This window comes from Chiloscyllium punctatum, chromosome 36 (genome assembly GCF_047496795.1).
Source record: "Chiloscyllium punctatum isolate Juve2018m chromosome 36, sChiPun1.3, whole genome shotgun sequence".
Classification (NCBI taxonomy): Eukaryota; Metazoa; Chordata; class Chondrichthyes; order Orectolobiformes; family Hemiscylliidae; genus Chiloscyllium; species Chiloscyllium punctatum.
The window spans coordinates 55405177-55430270 of record NC_092774.1 but is presented as its reverse complement, the minus strand read 5'-3'; the positions used below and the strand labels follow the sequence as shown (position 1 = coordinate 55430270).

At 46.7% G+C, this 25094-nt stretch overlaps 1 non-coding gene across 1 annotated transcript; it reads right to left on the bottom strand.

Annotated features, from left to right (window-relative positions):
- Positions 1-487: 487 nt before the first annotated feature.
- Positions 488-559, bottom strand: trnae-uuc (transfer RNA glutamic acid (anticodon UUC)). Its single transcript has one exon. It is a non-coding gene; the product is annotated as a tRNA-Glu (tRNA).
- Positions 560-25094: the final 24535 nt, after the last annotated feature.

Sequence of the window (25094 nt, the reverse complement as noted above, 5' to 3'; positions counted from 1 at the left end):
AAGACAAAAACACATATCCAACTTCAGCAGCAAAGATAGCACTGTCAACCTCGTAGAAACTGTGCCTTACCACCCACTTCATATTCAGTAACAAGCCCTACAAACAAATCAACGAAATGCCCATGAAACACTTCTGTCATCAAAAAATGAAACAAATTAGAGGAAACCTACAACACCATCAACAATCTCCTTCCTGGCATAAAATTCACAAAAGAGGAGAACAACAACAAAGTGCCATTTCTGGATGTCACAGTAGACCGAACAGTCAATGATAAATTCAAAACAGCCTCTCCAGGAAAGCAACACACACGAACCAAGTACTTAGCTACAGAAGTAATCATCCCTACACCTACAAACAAATCTGAACGAGGGTACTATTCCAACGAACCACAACACAGTGCAGCACCCAGTGACGACGAAGACCAATAAGGAACTCTACAGCGAATTTAAGGAGAATGGGCAGCCCAAAAAACACACTGCAAATTGCTTCCCTGACCGGGAATCGAACCCGGGCCGCAGCGGTGAAAGCGCCGAATCCTAACCACTAGACCACCAGGGAGACGGCAACAAAGCTTGACAGCTCTACTGAAAATTGCTTCCCTGCCCGGAAATCGAACCCGGGTCACGGGAGTTCGAAGGCTTCCACCAAAGTTGTTTCTTGTATCCATTGCTCCCGATGCGGTCTCCTCTACATTGGGGAGACTGGAGCCCCGTCGCAGAATCAAGTCACAGCGTTTGAGGGAACATCTCCAGGACACCCGCAATAATCAACCCCATCGCCCTGTGGCCCAACATTTCAACCTCCCCTCCCACTCTGCCAGGGACATGCAGGACCTGGGCCTCCTCCATCGCCGCTCCCTCCCCACCCGATGTCTGGGGGAAGAACGCCCCAACTTCTGCCTCGGCTACATTCAACCCCAGGACATCGATGTGGACTGCACCAGTTTCCTCATTTCCACTCCCCCCCACCTTAGCGGAGTTCCAACCTTCCATCTGAGCGCTGTCCTCAGGACCTGTCAATCTCCCTTCCCACCTATCCGCTCCACCCTCCTCTCTGACCTGTCACCGACGTCCCCAACCCCATTCACCTATTGTACTCTTTGCTACCATTGGCCCAGCACCCCCCAATTTATCTCGCCACCCCTGGAAGCGTCCTGCCTCTATTCCTGATGAAGGGCTTTTGCCGGAAACGTCGATTTTCCTGCTCCTCGGAAGCTGTCTGACCTGCTGTGCTTTTCCAGCACCACCCTGATCTAAACTCTGGTTTCCAGCATATACAGTCCTCACTTTTGCCTACCCAATAAACCCAGTGTGCAGATTTCACATCAACAAACAGACACAAGTAGACACAACGTCTACAGAAACCCTAGCACATTACTTTACATTAAAGACATCTGGGAAATGATGTCCGGAAAACTCAACCCTCTCAGCATCATGGTAGCCCACAAACCTACCAACACACTTAAACAGAGGCTAATGAACCTGAAATACCCGATACAAACAACCAGCAAACGAATGTTATTTACAAAATACCATACAAGGAAATATATACATGAACTCTGCCACACAGGTCTCTCTGGCAAGAAATGCTGGGATGAGATAAGGAAGATTTTTTTCAGCCAAAACGAGTCGGCACTGACTGGACATCCATTTAAAATCAAGGCTGTCAGCCCAGGATGGAAGATCCGAAGGGATGAACAGTTTTCTTATTTCCTGAAGATTTACAAAGCTGAGACTGGGTTTTGGTGTTTGTTCCCTTTCCACTCCCAAGAGCCGCAGTGGTTGGGGCGGTGAGTTGGGGAAAGTGAAATGTGCCCGTGAGCAGCGTGTGGGGCTATTTCAGCTTCCCCTCCTCCGACAGCGCTGTGACTTGACTCTGATGTTCTCAGGGACATTTCCTGACGCGAGACATTGAAAAGAGTCTCGTTCCTGCAGATCGGGAATTCAAACCGTGTGCCGGCTTCAGGACAATGAGAAAGATTAATTGGGGTGTGTGAAGAAGCTGTGAGCTGCATTTCAAACAGGTAGGTGGAGTCAGATGCGTCATCCATTGCGCCCCCGGCCCTGTGCGTACCTAACGCCGCCATGCTGCAGAGTTCTGACGTTAACACGGACATGCGCAGCAATGGGAACATTCACAAGAGGAGCAGCCAAAGATAATCACCGTCACTGCTTCCCTTCCATAGTCCCAACTTTGTGAAGCAGTATCTTTCACCGGCAAATAAAACACCTTTATCCTCAGGTGCCTGCTTAACTTCGATCACGACTTCACGCACCTCACTGTTCTAGTCTCATTTCCAAACTCTTGTCTCATCGCCTCAATAGCAGCTCTGTGGGTATCTGCTTGTTCCACCCTGACAGGGAGTGGGCTACAGATTCCCGACCAGTGCCAATGTGATGGAAATATTTCAACCCGTCCACTGATTGCATTTAAAAAAAAACCGTGGAGCAATCTCCCTTTTCTTTTGATGTCGTTTCTCAACTGTACTCGGCAGGGTTCACACCTGCGTGGGGGAACCGCAATGGATTTCATGTCCATCGCATTCACCACTCGGCCCACCAATACAGAACCACACTGACAGCTTCATTTCCCAGGTCTCTCTGCCTGTGGAGCTGAGAAAAAGTGAATCCTTGCAGAGTTTGTTTGAATTCAATCACTTCTCAGGTTTCGAAAGGGTTAAATATCTGCAAATGGCGAGTCTGGGTGTTTCATCCCGAAAGATGAAATGGACGTTCAGTCAAAAACAGAAATTGCAGGAGCAACTCAGCAGGTCAGGCAGCATCCGTGGAAAGAGAATCAGAGACAACATTTCAGAACTCGTTTTTTACCTCATCCAAGTACAGCCAAACCTGCTGAGTTTCTCCAGCAGTTTCGCTTTCTGTCTCGGATTCTCAGCATCCGCAGTCCTTTACGTTAGAAATTCAATAAATTCAGAAACCCGTTTGTACTGCCTCAGTGGAGAAGATTTCCGTTTGGGAAACATTTTCCTGAAACCATTAAAAACGTGCACTTTCGCAGCCAAGAAAGCGGTAGAAGCGGGAACAAGAAACACACCGCCCCTGGGTGGTCTCGTTCCACCAACCTTTCGGTTGACAGGTGGATGCGCTGCCCAATTGCGCCACAGAGACAGGTCAAAACGCGGCTCACACCGTGTCTTTAAGGAACCTACTATTCAATTCATAATTCAACCCGCCCAGCCCAAAATTACCATTGTCTTATATCAGTTTTCCTTTTCCATAATAAAGCCTTGGACATTCATTATGGAGACATGGGAACAGCCTGATCCCACCATCTGCAGGCACATCCATGTCACGAGGAACGAGCTCTTCTACACCGGAGCATCGCGCTCCGAGCCTTTCAGCGTTTTGCCTCTTCCCGAATTTTCTCATTGGCCCCGAGCCGAGAATGGGTTTGAATTCCTGATGTACAGAGAATTATTTCAATGTCTCGGGTCAGTTCATGTCCCGAGAATATCAGAGTCAATCTCCCGGCCTCTTAAACAAGGGGACGGTGTCTGGACTGTCTCTGCTCAGTCCGTCAGTTCATCCTTCATTCTCCGCTAATTCCACTTCCCAAAGAGTTTCTAAAGATTCACAAAGCTGGAGACTGGGATTTCTGTTTTACTTCCTGAACATTTTTCCACCTGCTAACTGACAATATTTTGCCAAAACCTCTTCCCCATTGTAACATTTGCATCATGTCCAGGGATGAGCGATTTCCATTTTGTGGAGACATTCCCAAGTTTGGGAATGTTCTCTTTGGAGCAAAGAAGGTTAACTGGAGATTTCGAGGGGCTGTTGGCAATGATGGGAGAAGACGTTGTGTGAATGGGCAGGTTAATGATCAGAAGAACCTTTTGCCACTGACGAGGGTCAGTTACCAGAGGACAGGGATTGAAGTTCTTTAATGGAAAGCACCATTTGTGTCGACCAAACACAGCGAATACTGCAGAAAGCCAACGGGTCGAGCAGCATCTGTGGAAAGGTAAACAGAGCCGACGTTTTGAGTGTGCTACGGTTTTTGTTCAGAACTCAGTCTTTTGCCTCTTCCCGAAGTTGGTCCAGGTCTGTGTTTCAATTGACAAACACATGGCAAGTGCAGTGCCGCAATGTGAAGTTATAGCCTTTGCTGTTCAAAAAAAAAGCAGTGCATTGTTTAAATGGTGATATATTGGAATGTGGAGTAAGGGAGGACGAGAGGTGAAAGTCGAAAAATGTGGCACTGGAAAAGCACAACAGGTCAGGTGGCATCTGAGGAGCAGGACAGGAAACGTTTCGGGCACAAGCCCTTCATCAGGAATGATGTATGGATGTACTAAGGGGTCTCAGAGTCCCTCCACACCAGTCAATGCCAGTTGTCGGGCAGATGCAGCAGGCAATGAGCAAGGCAAGTTATATATTACGAAGAGAAATTGAGTTCAGAAGTGGGGTCATTGAACATATTCAAGGCTATGTTCATCTGAGTTTTGAACAACAAAGAAGTGGATGCTTATGGGGGGAGGTAAGAAAATGGTTTTAAGACCAGCACAGATCAGTCACAGAGTCAGACAGCAGTGAACAGACCCTTCATCCAACTGGTCCATGCTGAGTATGTTCTCAAACTAAACTCGTCGCACCTACCAGTGTTTGCCCCATAAACCTTCCAACCTTTCGTATTTATGTACTTATCCAAATGTCTTTTAAACGTCGTAACTGTACGTGTATAAAATCATGAGGGGCATGGATAGGATAAATAGACAAAGTCTTTTCCCTGTGGTGGGTGAGTCCAGAACGAGAGGGCATGGGTTTCGCGTTAGAGGGGAAAGATACAAAAGAGATCTAAGGGGCAAGTTTTTGACGCAGAGGATGGTATGTTTATTGAATAAACTGCCAGAGGAAGTGTTGAAGGCTGGTACGAATCCAACATTTAAAAGGCATTTGGGTAGGTGTATGAATAGGAAGGGTTTGGAGGGATATGGGGCCGTGTGCTGTCAGGTGGGACGAGATTGGGTTGGGATAGTTGGTCGGCATGGACAAGTTGGACCAAACAGTCTGTTTCTGTGCTGTACATCTCTCGATCTCAATGTTCAACATACTCAGTGACCTGGCCTCCACAGTTTTCTGTGACAATGAATTCCATAGATTCACCACTCTCTGGCGAAAGAAATTTCTCCTAATCTCCATTCTCCCTTTATGCTAAGGCTATGCCCATGGGTATTAGTCTCTCCTCCCAATGAAAACATCTTCCCAATGTCCACTCTGTCCAGGCTGTTCAATGTTCTGTACGTTTCAGTTAGATCCCCCTTGAATGTGGGCCAGTTAATCAGCATGAACCAAACCCTTCAGGATGAGGACATCCGTGATTAGATTCAACAAAGTGAGAATGGAGGGTGAGGGTGTGGGATGGAGATTTTCAGCTTTTAGGGAATAGGGTAGGAAAGAAAGTTTAATGTAAATTATAATTGATCAGATGAGCCGATGGGCCAAGGAGTAGTGGATGGAGTTTAATTTAGACAAATATGAGCTGTTGCATTTTGATGAGGCAACTCAGGGCAGGACCAATGTGGTTAATGGTCAATTAATGGAATTCTGTGCTCAAGGAAGCAGTAGAGGCAGCTTCATTAAGACACTGTTGGATGGGTTTTCTGCGTGGTAAGGGAATTAAGGGTAGTTGGGATAATGCAATTAGGAGGAGCTGAGACGATTCATCGATCCGCCATGATTTTAATGAATAGCGGAGCAGGGTCGTTGGTCCAAATGGCCTACTCCTTCTATTACTTTGAAACTATAAACCTGCGTTTCCCATGGCTAACCCATCGAACCTGCACACCCCTGTACACTGGGCAATTTAGCACAGCCAATCCAAATCAAGGCCAGTGAGCAATGTAGTGATGTGGAAACCAAACACCAGAGAATGATAGAAAGGGACAAGGAGAATAAATGTACGAGCAATCAAAACTGGATTCTAACCATCACAAAAAATAAGACTAAAAGCTCAGTATGTGAATGTGTGCTGCATTGTAACAAAAGCGAATTAATTGACTGCACACATTGAAGAGAATAATTATGATCTGAGGCTCCTTACAGATATATGGCTTCAGAATGACAAAGATTGGATCCGGAATATCGAGGGAATGCGTGGCATTCAAGTCGAGTGAGAAGCTCAGTAATGGTACAGGGTGGGCACTGCTAATCAAAGCACTGATAGCATGGTAGTCTGGTGTCAGCTCGGATTTCAGGTCCTGATTTCTCTGTCCTCTGGTCTCCCTGTTCCCACAGAGCTAGATGTTGTCTGTTCTCAGCTCTGCTCGATATCTGCTGAAGCTTTGACCCCCTTTTACACCTTCTGTCGCAATAAAATATTCTGAGCCTCATGGAAATGACACCTTATCTATACGCCTCCTGATTTTAAAAATCTCTAAAGTTATCTGTCAACTTCCTCGGCTCTGTTGGAAAAATGTCCCAGCTTCCTCTTAATTCAAACACTCCATTCCCTGCAACATGCTGGTAAAGTCGGGAATAGGGAATTGCATCCAATCACATAAATGTACGGTCTGAAACAATCTAGCTGTGTTCTGGGCTGAGATATTGAGAGTCCCTGGTGTAAGCAATTACAAATGCAATAATTTTGGTCACAGAATTGAACAATCATTTTGCAACAAAGGGGTCTACTTTGTTCAGGAGGTAGTGGTCATTTCTAGGGTAAGTGGGTTTGTAGATCAGGGAGATGAAGTCCCAGACACTTGGGAAAGGCAAGAAATGAATTTCATAAATAAGACAAAGAACTGTGGATGCTGGAAATCTGAAACAAAAACTGAGAACACGGGAAAAACTCAGCAGGACTGGAAGCATCTGTGGAGAGAAAGCAGAGATAAAGTTTCGAGTCCAACAACTCCTCTTCGGGATTCTGAAATAGTTTGTGAGAACCCCTTAAGTCATCTGCCCAGCTTTAAGACCATAATACACAGGAGCAGGATGAGGCCATTTGGCCCATCGAGTCTGCTCCACCAGTTGATCATAACTGATATGTTTCTCTATCCCATTCTGCTGCCCTCTCCTCATAACCCTTGACCCCTTACTAATCAAGAACCTATCTCTGTCTTAAATGCCCTCAATGACTTGGCATCCTCAACCCTTCTCGTAGTGGAAACATCATCTCCACGTCCACACTGTACAGGCATAGAGTAGCACAGCGCTGCCTGACCCACTGTGATCTCCAGCATTTGTTGTTTTCAGGAAGGATTCCAGCATCTCCAACAACGCGCTTCTAAATTTTGTACCCAGTTGGTTAGCTCTCCCTGGATCCCGTGAGATTTAACCTTACTCGACAATCCACTGTGCGGTACAATTAACAAAGTTCCCAGCCCCCACCTCTTTCTGCACACATGGGCAGCACGATGGATCAGTGGTTCGTACTGCTGCCTTACAGCGCCAGGGATCTGCTTTCGACTCCAGCCTTGGGGCGACTGTCTGTGTGGAGTTTGCACATTCTCCCTGCCATGTCTGCTGGGTTTCCTCCGGGTGCTCTGGTTTTTACCCAAAATCAAATGATGTGCAGTTCCGAGAGAAGTTGCCATATAAATGGGCCCATAGTGTGCAGTAAGTGTAGTGGAATGGGATAGGGGAATGTGTCCACATGGGTTACGCTTTGGATGGTCGGTGTGGACATGTTGGGCTGAATGGCGTGTTTCCACATTGCAGGAATTCGACGTGGCATTCCCCCAACTCCAGAGTCTCAGCACTCTTGGCTTTTCCCATGGACAGTGTGGGGGAGGGAAACCATGTTTTACACGGGAGTAACGTTCAGTGAGTGTGAAGCTTAAAGTAAACGCATTGCTTCAGCTGTTTTCCCCCGTACACCCGAGGGTGAGGGGTGATCTTACAGACGTTTGTAGAATCAGGAGAGGCATGGATAGGATAAATAGACAAGGTCATTTCCCTGGGATGGGAGAAGTCCAGAAGAGGAGGATAATATGTTTGGGGTGAGGGAGGCAAGTGTAAAGAATGATCTGCCGGAGGATATGGTGGATGTAGGTCCAATTGTAACATTTAAAACGCATCAGGATGGGTATATGAATAGGAAGAGTTCAGAGGGATATGGGCCAAGTGCTGGTAAATGAGACGAGATTAATTTAGGCTATTTGGTCGGCACGGATGAGTTGGTCTGAAGGACCTGTTTCTGTGCTGTGTATCTCCATGACTCTGGATTGCCTGTAATGTTTGCCCTGCCTGTGTGTTCAGTTTCTGTCTGGTGTCGATGTCAATGCCTTGATATCTCATTTCCTCCATCGCCCCACTTCCACCTCCCTAGATGTTAACCATTACGTGTCTGGTTGTTTCTCAAGAAGCTGCATTGAAGGTTCATCCTGAATTGACACTTTTTTTTTGCTTCCCAAAATCAGACTTACTCACTCCTACATATCGTGAAAGATACTAACTTTCAGGTGGAGGTATCCAAAATTCAGAGGTGTCTATCTTGATGTTTTCATTGTTCGGTCTCTGTCAGATCCTGAATCAGTACCGTCGGGAGGATTAGTTCAAGCGGAGTGAGAATAGAGGGGTGAGAGGGGGTGGGATGGTGCTTTCAATTTTGTAGAAAAAGAAAAGAATGTTCTGCAGAAAGTAGAATTGCTTGTTTGGAATTTCTAACCTGGACTGACAGTAATGACTTTTGTAATCTCTTTTTACAGATTATTTGAAGATCTGAAGACGGACGTTTCAATATCAATAGATGAAGAGCTTTGCCTGAAACATTGACTCTGCTGCTCCTCAGATGCTGCCTGATCTGCTGTGCTTTGACTCTGACTCTCCAGCATTTGCAGTCCTCAACCTCCCGTCAATGTCTGGCAGTCACTGAATCCATCGGGACTAGAACAATTTTCGACTATGATTCTGTGAGAAGGAACCAAGCTTTTTGGTTCCTCTTTCAGTACGTTTTCAGCATCAGTGAGACTGGAAGAGAGACCCGACTGTTGCAGCACTCTGATTGTGGAGCCAGTAAAAGTTATACAGACTGGGAGAAGGAATTCATGGCAGAGAGGTGCTGTACACGCGTTTGTGTGCAGCTGAAGCTTCGGTCATGGAGAAACCCAAGGAATCCCGTCCCGTGGAGAAACCATGAAAATGTGGCGACTGTGCGAAAGGCTTCCGTTTCCCATCTGACCTGGAGACTCATGGGCGCAGTCACACCGGGGTGAGACCGTTCTCCTGCTCTGAGTGCGGGAAGACCTTCAGCAGTTCCTCTGTACTGCAGAGGCACCAGCGGGTCCACACAGGCGAGAGGCCATTCTCCTGCCCCGAATGCTGGAAGGCCTTCAGCTATTCCTCCGTCCGACTGATCCACCTCGGGGTCCACATATTAGAGAAGCCCTTCAGCTGTTCCAAGTACGGGAAGGCCTTTAATGATACCTCTGCCCTGCTGAGGCACCAGCGGGTCCACACCGGGGAGAGCCCGTTCTCCTGCTTCAAGTGTGGGAAGGGCTTTACCCAGGCATCCCACCTTCTGGTCCATACTGGGGAGAGTCCCTTCCCCTGCCCAGAGTGGAAGTGGAGGTTCTCATCATTCCGTACCTTGCAGAAGCACCAGCAGGCGGGGGAGAGTCCCTTCCCCTCCCCAGAGTGCAGGAAGGCCTTCAGCAATTCCTCCCAACTGCTGAGGCACAGGTGGGGCCATACCGGGGAGAGGCCGTTCACCTGCCCCGAGTGGAACCGGAGGTTCTCATCATTCTGCACCTTGCAGAAGCGCCAGCGGGCACACCAGTGCTCCCAACAATCTGATTCTGCTGGTGTAGCCGCTGTGGGTCCACGAGAGGACTGAACCCCTGCACATTCTGACAGTGCTTATAGTGGGAGAGTCGGTCGGGTTTATTTTGTTTTATGTCGTCGTGCTCCCCCACCCCTGCAACGTTGCTTCCAGTGGGCGCTGCTGCTCGTTGATACCAGCAGCTGTTCTCTTTAGTTTTTTCTTGTCCAGTTAAATAATTATTGACTCTGTCTGGGAACGAGCTCCAGTCTGTAAGAAATAGCTGAATACCTTAGGATGTCCATTCGCATTCAGCAGTGACTTTGAAATTAAATTTACAATTATGTGCCTGTGAAAAATTCATCATCGAAGGATTGCCCAACGGCTGGGCAATCCATTGTTGGAAACTGTTTGCTTGAATTGATAATTTAAAAAATTCTCTTCCTTAATTTACCCATTAAGTTTCTGTCTATGAGATGGTAGAGGACTTGATCAAAGGGATTAAATCATTGCTATGAACTGGATTATCTTGTTTAACTTTACCCTAGTAAATTTGCGGTATTCATAATTGTTTGTTTTTGTTTAAATTATAATTCTGGTGTGTAAGATCTGTTCATCAAGTGTGGGTCTCTTGATGAAACTGCTGTGAGTCACTCCCAGTACTGAGCCCCTGTGTATTCTGACAGTGTGTGTGCAGTGGGAGAGGCAGTGGGCTTTATTGTTTTATGCCCTTGCCCCGCCCAGCCCCGCCACCAACTGCTTCCATTGGGCGTTGCTGCTTGTTGAGCCCAGGAGCTGTTCTCTCGAGATTCTACTGTCCAGTTAAAGAATTGTTGGCTCTTTCTGGGAATGAGTCCCAGCCTGTAAGAAATGGCTGAATACTTTGGGGTGTCTATTCACATTCAGCAGTGACTTTTAAATTAGATTTACAGTTACGTGTCTGTGAAACAGTCATAGTTCAAGGATTGCACAAAGGCTTGGCAATCCATTGTTGGAAACTGTTTGCTTGAATTGGTAAGTTTTTAAAAAATTCTTCCTTAATTTGCCGCTTAAGTTTCAGTCTCTGAGATGGTGGGGGACTTGATCAAAGGATTTAAATAATTGCAATTAATTAGATGATCTTCTTTAACTTTCCCCTAGAAAATTTACCATATTTAAAATTGTTGGTTTTTGTGTAAATTATAATGTTGATGTGCAAGATCTGTTCTTTATCAAGTCTGGTTAGGAACAGTTGAGAAATTGAGGGACATTGCATGTTTTAATTTCACTGTGTTGTGAATCTGGTGACAGTGACATTCATTTGTATTGGGTTGCTTACCCTTAGTTGTAGTGTCTTCCACCCCAACTATTCACGATGGTAGTGAGTTCCGCAGTCTCACCACACTCTGAGGTTTTTCATGAAATCCTTAGTACAGAATTGTAAGGGAACATGTTGACAAGGGCAGAATATAGGGTCGTAACTGCAAAAGCCAGGAAGACATTCGACAAAGTAAAAACATGACAATGTCGGGATAATAAGGAACTTTGACAGCAATGAAGAGATCACACGTCAGAGTTCAAGATAATGGTCGTGACAAAAAGAAAAAGTACTCTGCAGATATTGGATATTGTAATTAAGCAAGTTTCTAGATGCTGTAGTTGGTTGAATACGATAACGTAAGAGATGAAATAACCAAAACCACGAATGTAATTTGATGTCAGTAACCATAAAGCAAGTGCTTACTATTGATTGATATAGGCCAATTGCGTGCAAGTAGGTCATTCAGCCCATCGAGTCAACATTGACTGACCGTCTCACCCAGACCCAGTTCGTTACCCTATCCCTGTAACCCTGCATCTCCAATGGTCAATCCACCCTCACCTGCACATCCTTTGGACTGTGGGAAGAGGCCAGAGCACCAGAGGAAACACACGCAGACACAAGGGGAGAATGTGCAAACTCTACACAGACAGTCGGCCCGAAGGTGGGATCAAACCCAGGTCACTGATGCCGTGAGGCAGCAGTGCCAACCACTGTGCCATCACCACGGTGTCTTAAAAAGAGAATTTCAAAGACTCGAGAACACTTGAGAGAAACACCAAACCGTCCTATCTTAAATGAGAGACTAGTCTCTGGCGAGAATTGAATTGACATTACATTTACATTAAGTCCTCTCCAGATGTTATACAGCTCCATCGGATCATCTGTTTCTTCTAAACTCAAATTGATACAAGCCCAGCCTGACATCCCCTTGTCCCCGATTATAAGTTGAGTAAACGAGCGACCCTCGACCTCACTGGCATGACAAAGGATGCCCTCAATCCACGTTGACCTAAAGTGTCTAACCTCTTGACCCCCACACCACAATGTGTTCAGCCGCAACTCAGCCCTGAACGAGAGCAGAGGAACTGACCAGACAGCAGTGAGGTGGACATTGCATTCCCAGAGAATACTAATCACATGAGAATGTTGTTCAGCTCACATTCGGATCACTGCAGGGACTATGTCTCCTGTCATTTAAATGTCTTTGATCCCAATAACAGTTTTGTTGGACATTGTGTGTGTTTTATCTGTGTTTCACTACATGATTTTCGGTTGCTGTCATTCCCATTAGGATGAGTGAATTCAGTACCAGATAATACTTCAGTTCTGAATTTTCCTTGAGGATTGGTGTAGAACGTACGAAGTGTCAGTCAGAATGTTTATTTAACCCTCTGCTGTCCTTCTCCTGGGACTGTATGAATGGGGAAGTGAAGAGGACGTTTTACTCTGTATCTTACCCAATGCTGTCTCTGTCTTGGCAGTGTTTGTTGGGGACAGTGTTGAGGTAGCTTCACTTGAAACTTAAGAGTAGAGGAAGCTTTATTCTGATTGTCATCCCATGCTGTCCTTGTCCTGGGAGGTTTAGATGGCATCTATAATTGAAGTGAATGCAGACTTGGCTGTGGGAGTGGAGGGTACTTGAACCTGAGCACGCCCATCTTTGAGATTGCTGTGCTGATCAAGACAATCTCAGACACCTTCATGCACTTTTCCAAACAACCACAGGGTGGTTAAGGATGGGTATAAATGCTGGCATTGCCAGCGATGCCCACACCCCATGCATGAATAAATACTTATTGTTTAAAAGTTACATTCACGTTCCAAACCCTCTAATTTATGATTATTTACATGGAAAATTCCTGTCTGCTGGAATTTCATTTTAAAACATAGGAATGTGTCAACCATGTATAATATAACAAGAACAACAAATGGAGAATTTAACAGGTAATCAGCAGGACCAGAATGCTGAGTCAGCCTGACCCCCAAGGCTGAGAGAGTTCTCCCAGATGTTGAAGTTACACCAGTGCCTTTTACTCTTGCAGCTTCCCCAAAAGTTTGTCCCTGATGTAAGATCATTCAATGACCCGAAGTACAAACTGTATATAGCTCCATAACTGGTGCCAGACTTGCTGAGTAATTCCAGCCCTTCTGCTCTACCCTTTTATGGGATTTGAGCTTCCCTAAGTCAGTGTAATGAAGAACTGCAGATGCTGGAGATCTGAAACACAAAAATGCATCAAATGCTGGAGAAACTCAATAGGACTGGCAGCACATTTGGAGAGAGAAGCAGAGTTAGCATTTCAACTGCTGTGACCCTACTTCACAACTGTTCTGGACTCAGGCCAGGATATTGTCTCTGTTTCTTTCTCTCACTATCTCCACCGGTGTTGCCAGACTGGCTGAGTTTCTCCAGCAATTTCTGTTATGACACTTTCATAAGGTTGATGTTTGTTATCCATCCCGAAGTGCAAGGTGTCTTGCTTGTGGCAATTCAGAGGGCAGTTTAAGAGTCAACCACATTGCTGTGGGTTTGGAGTCACTTGTAAGACTGACCATGCAAGGATGACAGTTTCCCTCCTGAAAGGACATTGTTGAACATGGGTTTTTATGACAATTGACGTCAGTGCCATCGATATCATACTGAGACTAACTTTGTGTTCCCCAATTATGATTTGAATTATTCACATCTCCCCTCTTGCTGTGGTGGGATTTGAACTCATGTTCCCTGGATTACTCATCCTGTGACATTATGACTACACTGTTGTTTCCCATTCTTTGCTATTTTGTGTTTGCTGTTCACGTCTTTGTCCTCTGATGTTTGGGAAATTGAACCTGTTTAAAAGATTGCCCTAAACCTGTCCCTTTGACCAAGTCTTTGGTCACCTGTCCTAATCTGTGCTCCGGTCGTGTGATTTTTAACGGAATTCTTATTATGTTCATGTGAAGTACTTTGACATAGTTAACTGTACCACAGGTATTATTTGAATGCAGCTTGTGTCCCTATCTTAATATCTGAAAGTACAGGGTCATATTTTAAATGTAGAAGACAAAACTGAGGATGATTTCTTTTCTTTCTGAGGGTTGAGTGTCTTCTTCAAAAGGCAGTGGATTCAAAATCTTTAAGGCAGAGGAAGATAGCTTCTTGATAACCAAGTGGATGAAAGATTGTCGGGGATGTGTTGGAATGTAGAGTTGAGGTTGAATTCAGATCAGCCATGATCTTATTGAATGTTGCAGCAGGCTCGAAGAGCCGAGTGGCCTACTCCCGCCCATTATATGATTGTATCAAGCAGTCTGTGTCTCCCCTCTTATAGCTATGAACTGGGTAATTCCTTTCCAATATTGCCCCTTGTAGACAGTTAAATGAACACCAGATAGCCCCCTATTGGGAACAGGCACATTGTAGCAATTGCAGTATTTCTTGTGTTAATTTTGTTGCTTCTTACTCAGTGTTGCTGAGAATCTTCGAAATAAAAACCAAAACACTTCTATTATTATCGCACCAATGGAAGTGTAGGTGTGGATGTAACATTGTTGAATTAGCCATTCCCATCTATTCCAGAATTTTGTGTTTAAAGCCCTCGAGTCTGGTTTCAACCCCTGACACAGTTCTTATCAAAGTCATGTTTGACATCCTTTGGAACGGTGAAAGGGCTAAAAATTCCCTCTTCGACCTGCGGACAGCCTTGATCAGGGTTAATGATAGTACTGACCCTCTCCAGCATCACTCTATCCTCTGGGAGGGTCTGCTTTTAGCGACTTCCGTTCTTATTTGTTGTACCGTAGCTGCTGGTGTTGTCATCTATACTGATGATATCCAACTGTGCCTGAACACCACTTCTCTCCCGACTCCTCTATCGTTCATAATTTACCAATAATTTCATCTGAATGCCTGTCCAATTTCCAGCATTGGATAACCATAAACATTCCCTTAGTTAAATATTGTGAAGTGTGAAGCCATTATTTTAGTCCCCAAGTTCGACCTGAGCCTCCGTTCCCCCCACCCCACACCCCCACCCCAGTAACTCTGTTGACAGCCTTCATGTCACTTTAAAACTAGGATCGATAGATTCGTGAAGTGTCGGGGATGAAAAGTTACAGGAAAAGGGCAGGAATGTGAATGTGGGGAATGCCAGATCACCCAGAATCCGACTGAATGGAGAAGCAGGCTCAAGGGGATGAATGGCATATTCCTGTTCCTATTTCGTATCGTTCCCGAGCCCTTACCTCTGATACAGGACACTGACTTCAGTGTGTGCCATTACTGAGAGTGCTGATGTTTCCTTGTGAAATATCAACAACGTAGCAGCTGCTAAAACCTCTTGTTCCTTTATTATCTCCAAACACAATAAGCCAATGTGTCCAGGGGAGACGATGGCCGACCTTATTGTCACCAGACTATTCACCCAGGTAATGTTCCGGGGACTTGGATTCACAACCTACCACGGCAGAATATGGAATCTGAATTCAATATAAATCTGGAACTAAGAGTCTAATGATGAAATCGTTGTGGTTTGTTGTAAAAACATATCTGGTTTCCTGCTGTCCGAACCTGGTCTGATCTAGATGTGATTCAGATCCCTTGTCAGCTGGTTGAATCTTCACTGCCCTTTCAATCAAAACCTCCAGTCTCACCTCCCGACTTTTATACTCCATTTAAAGGCCAATCTCCCTTTTGCCTTCCCTATTAGTCACTGTGCTCCCAGAAGCAGGATTGTGGATCAGTATAAAGTAGGTCCTATATCTCTGATTACATCGGTCCACAAGCCAGTGAAGAAAGGTTTAGGCACACTAACCTTCATCAGTTCGGGAATTGAGTATAGATATAGTTATGTTGTCGTTATACAGGACGTTGATGAGGCTGCACCTGGAATATTATGATCAGTTTTGGTCCCCTTGGTGTTCTGACTTCTGACTTCTTCAACTCTGGGTTTGTGTTGAACTTGATGGGATACTTAGTCCAACTCAGCATGTTTAAACAGGGATTCATTTGAAACTTTTCAGGAGGTGAGCTCAACAAGATTGAACTATTCAAAGTTACTTGGATTCTATTTTAAACTTACATCAGGACTAGTAGTCAGAGACACATACAGCATGGAAACAGACCCTTCGGTCCAACTTGTCCATGCTGACCTGATATCATAAACTAATCTACTCCCATTTGCCAACAGCTGACCCATATACTCTGGCAGCTCATTTCATATAAGTACCACCCTCTGCATGAAGACGTTGTCCCTTTAATATATTTCGCCTCTCACCCTAAACCTCTGCCCTCTAGTTCTGGACTCCCCCATCCCAGGGAAAAGACCTTGTCTATTGTCCTGTCCATGCCCCTCATTATTCTGTAACCTCTATTAGGTCACTCCTCTGCCTCCGATGCTCCAGTGAAAACAGCCCCAGCTTATTCAGCCTCTCCCAGTAGCTCAAATCCTCCAAACCCTAGTTACATTCCTGTAAATCGTTTCTCACTGAGAAGTCAACGTTTCAGTCCTGAAGAAGGGTTAATACCCAAAACGCTGACTACTCCACATCCTGGTGCTGTCTGGCTTGCTGTATTCTCCCAACCTCCGGCTTGCCGACTTCTGTTTGCAACATGTAGTGGCTCAGTGTTTACCACTGCAGGCTCACCGTGCCGGGGACCCATGTTTGATTCCAGCCTTGGGTGGTTGTCTGTGAGGAGTTTTCATATTCTCCCAGTGTCTGCGTGGGTTTTCTCTGGGTGATCCTGTTTTCTTCCATAAACCAAAGATGTTCAGGTCATGTCGATTGGTCATGCTTAATTGCCCATAGAGTTAGATTCATTCGTCAGAGGGAAATGGGTCTGGATAGGTTACTCTTCGGAGGATCGGTATGGACTTGTTGGGACAAATGGCCTGTTTCCACACTGTAGCTAATCTCATCTGCACTACTTTTGTCACTAACGAATGGCTGAGTAGAATCGATGGGCCAAATGGCCTAACTTCTGCTCCGATGGTCTTGCGGTCTAACGTTTCTCTGAATCATGTCATTTGGCAATGTGCAGTCCCTGGTTCAATGAGCAGCAGTTTCCAATGAAAGCAAAGCTCATATGATGGTTGAAGTCCTACAGTGTGGAAACAGGTCCTTCAGCCCAACACATCTGCACAGATTCTCCGAAGGGTAAACTACTCAGATCCATTTTCCTACCCTCCATAAATTGCACACAGACCCCCAAGGGTGGAAGTATTCCTGCGTTCCTGGTGCCATGAGGCAGCAGTGCTAACCCTGAGCCACCATGAGGTTGTGGTTGTGGGGGGGTGGGGGAGGCAATTGTAGTCCACCAGTAAACAAAAACAGCCCACCTACTCTCCCACTGCACCCACTGTCAGATCTGGCAGGAGGTTCAGTCCTGGGGGGTAACTAAAGGCAGCGTCACCGGTGGGATCTGATTGCTGGGAGCGCTGGTGCCCCCGCTGGTGCTTCCGCAAGTTGCAGGAAAACATGAACCTCTTCCCACACTCGGGCCAGCTGAAGGGCCTCTCCCCAGTGTGGACACACTGGTGCTTCAGCAGGGAGGAGGAATTGCTGAAGGACTTCCCGCATTTAGGGCAGCAGAAAGGCCTCCCCCCTCCGCCCCCATCCCCCCGTGTGGACCAGCTGGTGCTTCAGCAGTGTGGAGGAGCGGGTAAAGCCCTTCCCACACTCGGGCAGGAGAATGGCATCTCCCCGGTGTGGACGGACCGGTGCATCAGCAGGGCTGAGGAATTGATGAAGGACTTCCTGTACTTGGAACACCAATATACAGACTTGTCAAAGGCCTCCACTGAGGACTAAAACACCAAGTCGAAGATTCACTCCACTCCATTTACTCCATCCAAGAATTCCTGAACACCAAAGATACTAAGATAGAAGAGGATGGAATAATGTTGCCCTTTGACAGAACAGCCCTGTTCACATCCATTAACATCAACGTGGCCAAAGAAAACTGAAGACACTACTCGAAGAACCAAAGTCACAAACACAGCACCAACTTCATCAGCAACGACAGCACAGTCAAGCTCGTGGAACTGTGCCTTACCACCCACTTCATATTCAATAACAAGCCCGACAAATCAACAAAATACCCATGAAACCACCAGCATCAGGATTCCTCGCAGAAACAATAATGCAGAGACTCGAACAAACAGCCCTTCCAACGATCCAACCCAAACTTTGAGTCCGCTACAGCGATGACACTTTTGTCATCAAAAAATGAAACAAATTAGAGGAAACCTATAACACCATCAACAATATCCTTACTGGCATAAAATTCACAAAAGAGGAGAACAATAACAAAGTGCCATTTCTCGATGTCACAGTAGAGCGAACAGTCAATGGTAAATTCAAAACAGCGTCTACAGGAAAACAATGCACGCGAACCAAGAGCTAAACTACAGAAGCAATCACCACTACACATGCAAACAAGTCTGAATCAGAACACGATTTCAACGAGCCACGATACACTGCAGCACCCAGGGACGACGAAGATCAATAAACAATTGTACAGAGCATTTTAGAAGAGCGGGTAGCATATAAACCACCTGAAAACGGTTTCCCTGACCGGGAACCGAACCCGGGCCGCGGCGCTGAAAGCGCCGAATCCCAACCACTAGACCACCAGGGAGATGCAGACACATCCTGATAGCTCTACTGAAAATTTCTTTCCTTCCCAGAAATCGAAACCGGGCCGTGGTCGGTCGAAGGCTTTCACCTGTGTCTCCAACAATGTCATGACTTGCATCCATTGCTCCTGATGCGGTCTCCTCTACATTGGGGAGACTGGAGACTCCTCGCAGAGTCAAGTCACAGCGCTTTAGGGAACATCTACAGGACACCCGCACCAATCAACCCCATCGCCCTGTGGCCCAAAATTTCAAACACCCTCCCAATCTGCCGAGGACATGCAGGTCCTGGGCCTCCTGCATCGCCGCTCCCTCCCCGCTCGATGACTGGAGGATGAACGTCTCATCTTCCGCTTGGGGTAAATTCAACCCCAGGCATTCATCAATGTGGACTTCATCAGATTCCTCATTTCCCCTCCCCCCACCTTACCACTATCCCAAACTTCCAGCTCAGCGCTGTCCTCATGACCTCGCCTACCTGCCAATCCCCCTTCCCACCTATCCGCTCCACCCTCATCTCTGATCTGTCACCTCCATCCCCACCCCCATTCACCTATTGTACTTTTTGCTACCTTCGGCCCAGCACACACCACCCCCAATTTATCTTTCCACCCTGAAGGGGTCCTGCCTCTATTCCTGATGAAGGGTTTTTTCCGAAACGTCGATTTTCCTGCTCCTCGGAAGCTGTCTGACCTGCTGTGCTTTTCCAGCACCACTCTGATCTAACCTCTGGTTTCCAGCATCTGCAGTCCTCACTTTTGCCTACCCAATAAACCCAGTGTGACGATTTCACATCAACAAACTGACACAAGCAGACACAATGTCTGCAGAAACCCTAGCCACATTACTTTACATTAAATACATCTGTGAAATGATGTCCGGACAATTCAACCCTCTCAGCATCATGGTAGCCCACAAACCTACCATCACACTTAAACAGCGGCTAATGAACCTGAAATACCCGATACAAACAACCAGAAAACGAATGTAATTGACAAAATACCATACAAGGAAATATATACATGAACTCAGCCGCACAGTTTTCTGTGGCAAGAAATGCTGGGATGAGATAAAGAAGATTTTTTCAGCCAAAACGAATCGACACTGACTGGAAAGCCATTTAAAATCAACGCTGTCTGCCCAGGATGGAAGATCCGAAGGGATGTACAGTTTTCTTATTTCCTGAAGATTTACAAAGCTGAGACTGGGTTTTGGTGTTTGTTCCCTTTCCACTCCCAAGAGCCGCAGTGTTTGGAGCGGTGTGTTGGGGAAAGTGAAATGTGCCCATGAACAGCGTGTGGGGCTATTTCAGCTTCCCCTCCTCTGACAGCGCTGTGACTTAACTCTGATGTTCTCAGGGACATTTACTGACGCGAGACAGTGAAAAGATTCTCATTCCTGCAGATTAGGAATTGTACCCATACGCCGGTTTCATGACAATGAGGAAGATTAATTGGGATGTGTGAAGAAGCTGTGAGCTGCAGTTGAAACAAGTAGGTGGAGTCAGATACGTCATCCATTGCCCCCATGGTCCTGAAGAAATGTTTGTTTTTGTCTGCTTGAGAAACTTTGGACCCTGGTGTGGCAGGGAGAATACTGAGATACCGAGTGAGGGAGATTCAGTGCGTTGACTGTGAAAAGTGCTTGAAACCATTTACTCAGATTGGGGACTTAAAATCACACCCCTCGCGGTGGGAAAGACTATGTCCCCGCTCTGTTTGTAATTTCAAACCCAGAGCAACACAAGGAAAGCTCCACCCAATGGGGAAACCGTGGAAATGTGGGGACTGTGGGAAAGGATTCCCTTCCCCATCCGTGCTGGAAACCCACAGACGCATTCACAACGGGGTGAGGCCGTTCACCTGCTCAGTGTGCAGGAAGGGGTTCAGTCAGAGAGAAGCCATTCACGTGCCCCATGTGCAGGGGAGAGTTCACTCAGTCAGCTGCACTGCTGACCCACCAGTGGGTCCACACTGGAGAGAGGCCATTCACCTGCTGTAAGTTCCAAAAGGGCTTCACCTGCGCCTCCCACCTGAGGAGGCACCATCGAGTTCACGTGCCAGCGCAAGGGGATTGAAGGAGCGACGGCCAAGTGCTCCCATCAACCCAGCACTGGGACGTCCCAGGTTCGAATCCCACTGTGGTAGATTGCAGAATTGGAGTTCGGCCAGTAATCTGGACTTCATTATCTAAGGAAGAAACCACTTTTAGGGGGAAAAAGCACCATCTGATTCGCTCATGTCATTTTTAGTGAAGGCAAGTGTCGTTGCGGGAAAGGGTTCACTCAGTCATCCCCGCTGCATGTTTTACCCGGCTGTACCAGGGATCCAGTTACAAACGGACAACTCAGCTGACCAACAAAGAAAGTGGGGTGGGGGCAGTGGGTGCACTTTGACCTGAAGGTGTTTTCTTTAAAAACTACTTTTTGTATGTCTTTTTCCAGGGAAAATCTGAAGCTGGAACAAAATAGGGTCGTAGTAAAGGTTACCTGAACTTACCGCCCGGCTTAGACTCTGTGAGGTCCAACAGGTTTTTGTTTTAAAGCTGCTCATTTCTTTCAGCCTCCAGCACTAATGTCATGTCTCAGAAGGACCAGTGAATGAGTAGCTGATATTGTTACAAATTGTATATTTTTTCAGGACTTCAAGTTCATTGTTTCATTGGAATTGCAAAGTTTACTGGCAACAGTGGGAGTTGTGGGCTGTATTAACTGGAAACAAAGTTTTAAAATCTCACAAACACCAGGGTATATTTTAACAGGTTTATTTGGAAGCACTAGGTTTCGAAGTGCTGCTCCTTCTTGAGGTAGCTGTGGTGTAGAATCACAAGACACAGAATATATCGCAAAAACATTAGAGTGATGCAACATAACTGACGGATTGAAGAAATCTAGATTGCTGTTAAATCTTTCATCTTTTAAAATGGGCTGCAGATTTCGGTTCATTTATATGTACATTCCAGAACTTCTTTTAAGTCACGTTCTCCAGGAAACTTAATGTTTTATAAAAGGAGGTAACACCTCACATCCAACAACGCATGAAAGCTGTGAGGTGAGAGTCTGTCTGTATCCCAATCTTGAGTCATACTGGTTCTATTTCCAAATATATAATCCTGCAAATGCAAATTCACTCCAAATGTGTGAGTGCATGCATGAGAGAGAGAGTGTGTATGTGCGTGTGCATGCTGGGTAAAGTGTGTGTGTGATGGAGTGTAATCATGTGCGAAGATGTGTGCGTGGGTGTGAGTGTGGGGGCGTATTAGTGTGTGTCTGAGAGAGAGCATGTCTATCGGAAAGGCTCTGCACGAGCGTGTGGGTATTTAAGAGTGTGTGTGAGAGTGAGAGAGTGAGAGATAGAGAGAGCGTAACAGTGAAGTGGGGTTACCTGTCATGTGACATGAACCCAAGGTCGCGATTGAGGCCATCCTCCTGGTTTCCGAACTTGGCTATCAGCCTTTGCTGGGCCACTAAAAATGATTAAGCAGTTACACAACACACATTGGAGAGGGCAGGGTGGGACTTGTCTTTCGATTTGCAGAAGGTGGGACGTTCTGGGTGCTGGAAACGAAGGAATGCACATACTGGAGGACCTTCGGCACAGAGAGATGGAGCTGGAAGCCAGGCTGCAGACACGTTGGGGGATTCACTGTGGAAACAGGCCGTTTGGCCCACCAAGTCCACACTGACCCTCCGAAGAACATACCCCCATCCGCGCGACCCACCCGATAACCCCACAGCTAATCCCTGAATTTAGAATGCCCAATCCACTCTAGCCTGCACATCTTTGGAACATGGGAGAAAACCCGAGCACCCAGAGGAAACCGACGCGGACAGGGGGTGGGAGAGGGTTTGGAAAGTGCAAAATCCACACAGTCACTGTGAGAGTGGGATTTAACCCAGGTCCCTGGCGCTGCGAGGAATCCCCTCTCCAGCTGTCGGCAATCGATTGGCTTCTCCCCAATCCTGGTCACACTCCAATCAGTTTGAGGAATTCAATTTGCTTCCACAGAGTTTCCACAGGGCAGGGGTCGTTGTTACTCGGCCGATTCAACGATCCAATGAAGGGCTCGTCTGTAGCGAGAACACTGGTCCACGTTTCGCTGAAAAATTAAAGTTCTCTCCGCAATTAGAACCCTTGAGCACTCCCAAGCAGGCTGCATGTATTCACGGGGATTCTCAATGCATGTTGATATTTGAAATCATTTCCTGCAGAATAACATTTCCCCTCCTGGATTCAAACACTGTTGATATTCAGGCCCTGACTAAATTTCTTGTCCATGCCGGAAAAGCAAATCCTCCTCTGCTAATAACTTGAGAAAACAGATCACTGCTGTCAGTGCAAGGCAGAAAATAGGATGAGAGAATTTCAGTTTGCACAGAACAGCCTTCTCTTTCTTCTACCCGAAATCTCTGTCTCTCAATTCCTAAACCTTTCAATGTATTCAAACCCAAATTCATCCTTCCATCCTCCTGCCTTTGCCCAGCTCCCCTCTCCTGAAAGTGCTGACCCTCTGTTCAGTTTCTCAGCCACATCTCGCCATCCTTCGCAGATAGCTCACATCTTTATTTAGTTTTTAAAACAGAAAGGCAGTGGTTTGCTGATGCCTGGATGTGAGGGTGACTGCACTCACACAGTGTTCCAGACTCGTCTCTCGTGTCATTCAGAAAAGTCTGCACTGCACATGTGCAGAGAAGGGGATGCTGGGAGTGGGTGGGATGCATTCTCACCTCCCCATCTAATCATCCCCATAGCGTCCCATGTCCATTCCCTCACCGCCACCCATAGCATCCCCTGTCCATTCTCTCTCTCTACCCTAACCTACCAGTCCCTTTTCTCTCTCTCCCACACATACCACTCTCCCCACCCCGTCCATTCTATCTCTGCACCCTCTGCCCTCTGTCCAGTCCCTCATCCACCCTCTGTCCCCACTCATTCCCTTTATTGCTCCACCCTCTGCCTTCCCCAATCCAGTCCCTTCCCTTACACTCATTTACTCTAACCTCCCACACGCTGCCCTCGTCCATTTCTTCTCTCCCCCACCTTCTCCTGCCATTCAGTGTTGCTCTCTTTCTCCACCCTCTACCCCGTCCATTCTCAGCCCAACCTTTGCCCCGTCCATTCTGTCCCCACCCACTGCACCCCGTCCAATCTCTCCCCACCCATTGACCCCATCCATTCTCTCCCCACCCACTGCCCCGTCCATTCTCTCCCTACCCACTACCCCCGTCCATTATCTCCCCACCCATTGACCCTTGTCCATTCTCTCTCCACCCACTGCCCCGTGTCCATTCTGTCCTGATCCACTGCTCCCCGTCCAATCTCACCCCATCCACTACCCGATGAATTCTCTCCCCATCCATTGCCCCCGTCCATTCTCTCCCCACCCCCTGCCCCTGTCCATTCTCTCTCCCCACACTCTGCAACCAATTTCTTTCACTTCACACTCTGCAACTCCGTATTCTCTCTCTCCTCCCCAATCCTCTTCACCACATTCTCTCTCTCTGCTCCCACCCTGTGTACCCCCATGCATTCTCTACCCCCGATGCTCTGCTCTCCTAACCATTTTCTCTCTTTCTCTTCCCCCAGTCTCTGCGCCCCCGGTCAAATCTCACTCTGAGTACCCTCCCCCGTCCTTTCTCGTGCCTCGAGCCCTCTTTGATCGCTGTATCAACCCCTTCTAATGATAGAGAGAGAATGGATGGTGATGGCGACCTGGGGTGGGGGTGGGGAAGGGAAGCGTGAGAAATGGCTGACCTTTAACATTGAGAATAGCTAAAATGATGTATTCAGAAACATCAGTAATGTCTGAAAGCACATTCAATGTTTAAAAAAAAATTCTGCAGACATCTTTCTGAAACTTGCATTGAAATCTGCGCAGTTAGGCCACAATTGAGGACAGCCGGTAAACTTGGAATGGCCTATTCCTAGTCTTGTGAAATTGGTTCAGAATATGTAGAAATACAGTCATAAAGTTGCAGAGAACAGAAACAAACCTTTCGTTCCACGCCGACAGCATTTCCTAAATTAAGCTAGTGATCCATTTGCCAGCATTTGGCCCATATCTCTCTCAGCCCTTCCTATTCATACCGCCATCCAGATGCCTTTTAAATGTTGTAATCCTACCAGCCTCGACCACTGCCTCTGGCAGCTTATTCCAAACGCATGCCACGCTCTGTGTGAAAAAGTTACCCCGTTCGGTCTCTTTTAAACCTTTTCCCTCTCAGCCTAAACACCTCTAGTTTTGGACTTCCTCCACCCTGGGGAAGAGATATACAAAAGTTGAGCTGCCAGACAAAATCATAGAGTCACAGAGATGTCCAGCATGGAAACGGACCCTTCAGTCCAACCCATCCATGCCGACCAGATATCACAAGCCAATCGAGTCCCATCTGCCAGCACCCAGCCCATATCCTTCCAAACCCTTCCTATTCATAAAACCATCCAAAAGCCTC